This window comes from Tursiops truncatus, unplaced genomic scaffold, assembly GCF_011762595.2.
Source record: "Tursiops truncatus isolate mTurTru1 unplaced genomic scaffold, mTurTru1.mat.Y mat_scaffold_73_arrow_ctg1, whole genome shotgun sequence".
Taxonomy (NCBI): domain Eukaryota; kingdom Metazoa; phylum Chordata; class Mammalia; order Artiodactyla; family Delphinidae; genus Tursiops; species Tursiops truncatus.
In genome coordinates this window covers 104805-114321 of record NW_022983393.1, presented here as the reverse complement: position 1 = coordinate 114321, position 9517 = coordinate 104805, and the positions used below count along the sequence as shown (strand labels likewise).

Sequence of the window (9517 nt, the reverse complement as noted above, 5' to 3'; positions counted from 1 at the left end):
AGGTGAGGAATCCAAGGTACATGGTAATGGGTCATTATATATGAATATAATAAACAAGGCTCAGAAAGATTAAATAATTTGACCCAGATCATATAGAGAGCAACTGAAAGAGCCAGTCATGAACGGTTATTTTATTTGTTTGCCTGTTTGTTCACTTTAAAGCTTAGGTTCTTAGACTTTGGAAAAACTGTTTGTAAATTGGTGCCTTAATAATAGAGCTGAGGGAACTGGGGAGCGATTGTTAAAGAGTACAGACTTGCAACTGAAGATGAATTAGTTATGGAGAGCTAACGCACAGCATAGAGATTATAGTCAAAAACGCTGTATTATATATATATATTGAAAATATACAAAATTTAGTGTTTGCTAAAACAGTAGATTAAATGTTCTCACCACAAAAAAGAAATGAGAATTATGTAAAATGTTGGCAGCGTTAGCTAAAGCTGTGGTGGTCATCATACTGCAATATATAAAGGTATCTAATCAGCACGTTGTGAACCTTAAACGTACACGGTTATATGTCAGTTGTATCTCACTAAAAAATAATGGGGCTGGGAATGGGAAATAAACCATAAATGGAGGATTTTAGGAATACATCACAGCGCTTTTGAAAAATGAGCCATCAGTATGGTACATAATTATTTATAAATACCCTTTTGGTCAAGCCAAATAATGAAAAAATCTGACCATGTCTTTGGGTTTCATCATCTCTACGTTATTTAGGCAGCACTATCTAGATCAAATCCACATAGAAGTGAGTCCCAGTAATGATAACAACAATAATAATAGCTAACAATCATTGAATATATTCCGTGTTACTTTTTTTCAGGCATTATTTGAATAGTATTGCATATTTTAACTCACTTAAGTTTTACCATAACTCTATGAGGTAAGTTACAATAATTATTCAAATTTTATAGGTGAGGGAACTGAAACCCAGATCTGTTAAATAATGTACAAATATCACAAAGTTAATTAGCAAGGAATGTGTTGCAAGTCTAAACTGTTCAGCTCTGGTTCCTGCTCTGAACCATTACATAACAAATTATGCCCAGATACAACAGAAACATCTTCAAGCATGAACAAAGAATAAGACCCTTCTTTAGTCTTCCATTCTATACTTTGAGGCACAAGTTAATGAAAGAATCACTCCTTATAAATTTGAAGATAACTAACATGGTTCCTTGCACCTGACTGTACCTGAACTGCTTTACAATGTGCTTCATCAGTGTGCATTGTAGAACTCTTGCCTGATCACTAGCTGGGGAGCAGTCTTACTGATTCAATGCACATGCCTTCTTTATCTGAAATCTCCCACAGTTTCTGTGTAGGCTCAAGTTAAATAAATCTTAGGTCTCTCTGATGAATGACCACGGTTCCAACCATGGTTAGACCATGGTTCTAAAAATGACTATTTTTCTAAAAGTGAGCTTAAAATATGAGTCCAGACAAGTTTGTAAATTTAAGATTCATAATATCATGGTATCAGTATTTCTGTGTGATGGTATAACTGCCTGCTTGATTGCATAAATACTCAAGGGTGCATCTAACAGGTTTCCAAGTTAATTATATCCACAGAATACCCAGGGTGGGGATGGAAATCCATACGCTTCCACCCTTAGTGTCTAGCTACCCTGTAATTGTCCAAGGACATTAAAATGTTTGTTACAATGGTGAGTAGTACGTACACACATGCCTACATAATAATAAATTATTTCAGCAGCTCAGAGTGGCCCAAAATAATCATATTAGGACAGATTAATAGGTTAAAGAGTGAGAGTACAAGAATTTCCCCAAGAGTAACATAGAATAAAAAAATCATTTGTAATGAAAATTGAGTTTAAATATGAATTTAGTTCCCTAGAACAGCGTAACTGAAATATTCCTATATGATCTAATTTTAGCCATTCTTCCCACATTACTTAAAATCCCTGCGGAGAGTTAGTAATTTAAATCCAAAATGTCAATGATTAGACAAAATTTATGTAGTGATTTTTTTCTTTTTTTCTCTTAGAGACCAAAGCCACCCACCCCCATTTGTTTTTTTTTCCCCCCTGCAAAGAATATTTGCTTTGAGAAACAATGAAACACTGGATTTTTGAAGCTGTAAGTTTTCTATAATTTATTTATCTTGAATATGAAAAGTTAAAGGAGTTGAGAATTTTTAAATTGACTTTAAGAATTTGAGGAATAATGATAATACTAGTGAGAATTATATGGACAATACTAAAAGAAGATTTTACAGTTTCTATGAAGTCTAGATAAGAATATACCTTACATGACAGCTGAACTACCTGAAAGTTAATACAGTTTGATTGTTGCTAAATATTGGAATGGAGGTCTCAAACAGTTTGCAGAATTTTTCCTTTTCACAGGATGTAAAAAAAACAAAAAAAAGATCCAATTAGCACTTAATTCAAAGTTTCCCTTGATCCTCCTTTTTTTGGGGCTCGTAGTCATATTGCCAGTATAACTTTGACTGATTGACTCTTAATTCATCCACCACTACTCTTTTTTTGGCTGTGAGTTGTATTCTTAAGTCAAACAATGTGTTCTTAAACTTTTAAAGCACAGATTTGCAATAATTAACCTCTAATTGAGTACACAAGAGAAAATAATTCTGCTTTACTGTCAACTTGTTGGGTATACCATCATGATAATGTGCTCTGACAAGAATCGTATCCAGTAAATGCTAAAAACAAAGCTGTATTATCGTGCCCTCCTTGTAATAATTTAACCTTACCCAAACAGAGGGGTCAAGCCTTTATGCTTGGCTCCTGGGAGGTAATCTCTAACCCCTGAAAAAATTGTCCTTGTCTGTCTGGGAGCCTTGAGTCGACCAGATGTAACAACGTGAATTAGGATGTATTGGAGGTGTTAGGTCACATGGTATTGGCTCAGCTTACAAAGGGGTTAGAGACTGAAGTGAGCCACATGGCCAGCCAACCAGGTTTATATGATCAAGCCGCAATGAAGACTCTGGACAGCAAGGCTCAGGAGAACTTCCCTGCTTACAAATCCTCCATGCACGTTGTTACAAATCAGTGTTGGGAACGTAATGCTGTTTATGACTCCATGGTAGGAGAACAACAGGAAGCTCCACAATTGAAACTTTCCTAGAATCTGCCTCATACATCCCTTCTCTTGGCTGATTTTAATCTGTTTCCTTTCCTTTCAATAAACTGTAACTGCAAATAGAGCAGCTTTCAATGAGTTCTGTGAGTCCTTCTAGCAAATTATTGAACTTCAGGTTTTGGGAGACCCTTGACCTTACAACTGGTGTCAGAAATGAGGGTAATCTTGTGGACTATTCTTTCTCAAACTCTGCAGCCTCCTACTCACAAAGGGTCAGAAATACTAACAACAAATGTTTCTTATTATGCTGATGCAATTTTACAGTGAAATCCCTTTTACCAGGTGACCATGAAAATTCTCTTTGAAGAGACATGTGTAGTCAAGGAATGAAAGAAATGGCCTTTCTTTCTCTTATTGATTCCATTATCTGAAACCACACAGAGATTATTTTTTAAATGCTGTGATCAATAGAGTTTAAACAAACACACAGTAACTTCCTAATATAGTTCTAAAATGAAACTCTAATGAAAACACACCTGTGGCTAATATAATCTTGCCATAAAGAATTTATAAAAATCTTACAAGAATATACAATGGAGAAAAGACAGCCTCTTCAATAAGTGGTGCTGGGAAAACTGGATATGACATATACAGATATCTATAATTATAGATAGAAATACAAGGCACAGGATACCTTTACTCCTCATCATCACCAATAGTTGCTATCTCTTGTCGTTTATCTTTTTTATGATAGTCATTCTAAGAGTTGTGAGGTGATACCTCCTGGTTTTAATTTGCATTTCCCTGATGATTAGTGATGTTGAGCACCTTTTCATATACTTGTTCACCATTTGTATGTCTTCTTTGAAAAATGTCTCTTAAGTTCCTCTGCCTGATTTTTAATCAGCTTGTCTTTTCTTGCCTTTGACTTGTATGAGTACTTTATATATTTTGGAAAGCAACCCCTTATCAGATATATGGTATGTAAATGTGTTCTGTGATTTTATAGGCTGCCTTTTCATTATGTTGATAATTTCTTTTGCTCTAAAGAAGCTTTTTCCTAATAAAAGTACAGGATCAGATAGCTTCGCTGGTGAACTCTACCAAACATTGAAGAAGAATCAATACCAAGTCTTCTCAAACTCCTTCAATAAATTGAAGAGGAGGGAACTCTTCCAAACTCATTTTATGAGGCCAGTATTACATTAATACCAAACCAAGTTAAGGACACTACAGAAAAAGAAAATCTAGGCCAATATCCACAATAAACATACATGCAAAAGTCATTAACAGAATATTAGCAAACCAAATTCAAAAGTACATTAAAAGAATCATATGCCATGATCAGGTGGAACTTATTCCAGGTGTGCAGGGATGTTTTAGCATATGCAAATAATTCAGTGATATACTACATTAATGAAATGAAAGACATAAATGATATAATCATCTCAATAGATGTAGAAAAAGCATTTGGCAAAATTCAACATCCATTCATTATAAAAACTATCAACATTTAGAGAAAAGCTAACATCTGTCCTTCTCAAAATCTTTCAAAATATAGCAGAGGGAGGAACACTCCCAAACTCATTCTACAAGGCTACCGTCACCCTGATACCAAAATCAGACAAAGATGTCACAAAGAAAGAAAACTACAGGCCAATATCACTGATGAACATAGATGCAAAAATCCTCAACAAAATACTAGCAAATAGACTCCAACAGCACATTAAAAGGATCATACACCATGATCAAGTGGGGTTTATCCCAAGAATGCAAGGATTCTCCAATATACTTAAATCAATCAATGTGATACACCATATAAAAAACCATATGATCATCTCAGTAGGTGCAGAAAAAGCTTTTGACAAAATTCAACACCCATTTATGATAAAAACCCTCCAGAAAGTAGGCATAGGAGAACTTACCTCAACATAATAAAGGCCATATCTGACAAACCCACAGCCAACATGGTTCTCAATGGTGAAAAACTGAAACCGTTTCCACTAAGATCAGGAACAAGACAAGGCTGCCCACTCTCACTGCTGTTATTCAACATTGTTTTGGAAGTTTTAGCCACAGCAATCAGAGAAGAAAAAGAAATAAAAGGAATCCAAATCAGAAAAGAAGAAGTAAAGCTGTCACTGTTTGCAGATGACATGATACTACACATAGAGAATCCTAAAGACGCTACCAGAAAACTACTAGAGCTAATCAATGAATTAGGTAAAGTAGAAGGATACAAAATTAATGCACAATCTCTTGCATTCCTATACACTAGTGATGAAAAATCTGAAAGTGAAATTAAGGAAACACTCCCATTTACCATTGCAATGAAAAGAAAAAAATACCTAGGAATAAACCTATGTAAGGAGATGAAAGACCTGCATGCAGGTCATTGGTGGCCCATGTAGAGCCTCATAGAGGAAATAAACTCTATCTCTCACCATTGGTTTAATCCTTTCCATATAACCCTTGAGTTTTTGTAATTCACCTTCAATGTCTGTTTCCAGAGTGAGTTATATAGATTTGTACTGGTTAGCCAAAACTCTGAACCTCTCAGAGAAGCCACCAAAGTCAGAAACAAGATCGCACATCCTGAGTCCACTCCGAGCAGCTTTGGAAGAATAAACTGGGCCAGTGTCCTTTTCTGTGGTACCCAGAACTTTTCCTGCTTGTTCTTGTCTCTGTTGTTCCTGGATGCCATCAGCTGCTTGGTGAAAATCAAATACAACATGACCTCTATCAGATATAATAAGACTTTTTCCCCAGCCTTCCAGACCTTTTCCTTTTTGAACATTTTTTTTCTGCTTCCTCAGAGAATCCAGGTAGATGAATTACCACACCATTTGCAATGAATGCAGTAACATTTGGATTTACCACTAGGTCAAAGATGAAAATTATACTCCAGGGCTTCCCTGGTGGTGCAGTGGTTGAGTCCACCTGCCAATGCAGGGGACACGGGTTCGTGCCCCAGTCCGGGAAGATCCCACATGCTGCGGAGCGGCTAGGCCTGTGCGTCTGGAGCCTGTGCTCTGCAATGGGAGAGACCACAACAGTGAGAGGCCTGCGTACTGCAAAAAAAAAAAAAAAAAAAAAAAAAAAGGAAGTTATACTCCACAGAATCTACAACTGTATGGCCAGCATTATTTTCTCCCTGGCAGCGGTACATGATGTCAGCAGCCTGCATCAGCAGATCGACCACCTTTCCCTCGTCACCCCACTGCACACCGAGCACCACCGTCACCCGCTTCCTTCCGGACCGCGCCCTTGGACACCTGCAGTTGCTGTTGGGCAAGGAGGATGCCGCCAGGTTGGTCTTGGCGAATGCCATGGCTCCACAGACACAAGGAGAGCCCGGAGGGGACACGGGTGGCTGGGAGTGCATGAACTGGGCTGCTCTCAAAGGTCTGTTTTAAATAACATAATTTTAAATCAACCTGATGCCATAAAGAACATCTGCTGAAAGCAAGACAACATTTAATTTGGCCTCATAGGTCTTATTCATCGAATATTAATGAATTGTTGGTTTCTTCATGTAACATACTGGAATATATGAAACTCCAAGAAAATGTCAGTTGTATGTCTGTTTGGACTTTAAGGGTGTTATAGTATCTGGGAACAATTTTTATCTACATTCTACCTGAGTGAACCTTTTACTGAAAATAAATAAATAAATAATGAGTTCCCCTATAATGACTACAGGTTATGGACATTCTTTATAAGAGTGTGGACCATCTAAAGGAAGAACCCAGATCAGATTCATCCCTATAATCTAGTTGATACCAACATATGTTTTCAAAAATAGTGTTTTCAATAAATTCATTCAGTTCTGAATGAATGAATAAATAAAGGAAAGGGGAAAAAATTAATCGTGCTCTTTGGCATTCTGACAAGCAAACATATGATGAGGAACAAGAATATGTTACTTGTACAGTAAATATGAAATAGTTGATTTTTTGTTTCATCATTTTGGCAGGAAAACAAATTTAACCTTTGAACTTTTATTTGTTTTAAAAATGAAGCATACTTTGAAGTTGGTAGACACTGCAGTGGTAAAGACATTTGTAAATAGAATTTGAACAAGCTAAGGACTTACTGATTTAATAAATGGAGCTTTGTTACAGTAGGTGGAACTGAAGGTCTCCACACTAATGCTGTTTGATGAAGAACAATGGAAAAGTAGACACAAACATTGTTAGATAGGAGTATACCTTTCAGTCCTTCATGTATAGGGTATTCTATTAAAAATTCAGTGAGGAGACCTTCAAGATGGCAGAAAAGTAAGATGTGGAGATCACCTTCCTCCCCATAAATACATCAGAAGTACACCTACATGTGGAACAACTCCTACAGAACACCTACTGAACAGAAGACCTCAGACTTCCCAAAGGACAAGAGACTCCACACGTACCTGGCCATGTGGCTGACAGGGTCTTGGTGCTCTGGTCAGGTGTCAGCCCTGTGCCTCTGAGGTGGGAGAGCCGAGTTCAGGACATTGGTCCCCCAGAGACCTCCCAGCTTCACGTAATATCAAATGGCAAAAGCTCTCCCAGAGATCTCCATCTCAACGCTAAGACCCAGCTCCACTCAACGACCAGCAAGCTACAGTGCTGCACACCCTATGCCAAACAACTAGAAAGACAGGAACACAACCCCACCCATTAGCAGGGAGGCTGCCTAAAATCATAATAAGGTCACAGACATGCCAAAACATACTACCGGATGCGGTCCTGGCCACCAGAAAGACAAGATCCAGCCTCATCCACCTGAATACAGGCACTAGTCCCCTCCACCAGGAACCTCCACAACCCCCTGAAACAACCTTAGCCACTGGGGACAGACACCAAAAACAACAGGAATTACGAACTTACACACTGTGAAAAGGAGACCCCAAACACAATAAGTTAAGCAAAATAAGAAGACAGAGAAACACACAGCAGCTGAAGAAATAAGGTAAAAACCCACCAGACCAAACAAATGAAGTGAAAATAGGCAGTCTACCTGAAAAAGAATTCAGAGTAATGGTAGTAAAGATGATCCAAAATCTTGGAAATAGAATGGAGAAGATACAAGAAATGTTTAACAAGGACCTAGAAGAACTAAAGAGCAAACAAACAATCATGAACAATACAATAAATGAAATTAAAAATACTCTAGATGGGATCAATAGCAGAATAACAGGCAGAAGAACAGATAAGTAACCTGGAAGATATAATAGTGGAAATAAGTACTGCAGAGTAGAATAAAGAAAAAAGAAAGAAAAGAATAGAGGACAGTCTCAGAGACTTCTGGGACAACATTAAATGCATCAACGTTCGAATTGTAGGGGTCCCAGAAGAAGAAGAGAAAAAAAAGAGTGAAAAAATATTTGAAGAGATTATAGTTGAAAACTTCCCTAATATGGTAAAACAAATAGTTAATCAAGTCGAGGAAGCTCAGAGTCCAGTAAATGATAAGTCCAAGGAGAAACACGCCAAGACACATATTAATCAAACTATCAAAAATTAAATAGAAAAAATACTAAAAGCAGCAAGGGAAAAACAACAAATAACATACAAGGGAATCCCCATAAGGTTAATAGCTGATCTTTCAGCAGAAACTCTGCAAGCCACAAGGGAGAGGCAGGACATATTTAAAGTGATGAAAGGGAAAACCCTACAAACAGGATTACTCTACCCAGCAAGGATCTCATTCAGATTTGACAGAGAAATTAAAACCTTCACAGACAAGAGAAAGCAAAGAGAATTCACCACCAAAGCACCTTTACAACAAATGCTAAAGGAACTTCTCTAGGCCGGAAACACAAGAGAAGGAAAAGACCTACAATAACAAACCCAAAACAATTAAGAAAATAGTAATAGGAACACACATATCGATAACTACCTTAAATATAAATGGATTAAATGCTCCAACCAGAAGACATAGACTGACTGAATGGATACAAAAACTAGACCTGTATATATGCTGTCTACGAGAGACCCACCTCAGACCTAGGGACACATACTAACTGAAAGTGAGGGGATGGAAAAAGATATTCCATGCAAATGGAAATCAAAAGAAAGCTAGATTAGCAGTTCTTCTATCAGACAAAATAGACTTTAAAATAAAGACTATTACAAGAGACAAAGAAGGACACTACATAATGATCAAGTTATCAGTCCACAAAGAAGATATAACAATTGTAAATATTTATGCACCCAACATAGGAGCACATCAATACATAAGGCAAATGCTAACAGCATAAAAAGGGAAATCAACAGTAACACAGTCATAGTAGGGGACTTTAACATCCAAGCTTCACCAACGGACAGATCATCCAAAATGAAAATAAGTAAGGAAACACAAGCTTTAAGTGACACATTAAACAAGATGGACTTAATTGATACTTATAGGACATTCCATCCAAAACCAACAGAATACACTTTCTTCTCAAGTGCTCATA

General features: G+C 37.1%; 1 pseudogene; it reads right to left on the bottom strand.

The window, feature by feature from the left end:
- Positions 1 to 5435: 5435 nt before the first annotated feature.
- On the bottom strand, positions 5436 to 6421 carry LOC117310966 (adenylosuccinate synthetase isozyme 2-like; annotated as a pseudogene).
- Positions 6422 to 9517: the final 3096 nt, after the last annotated feature.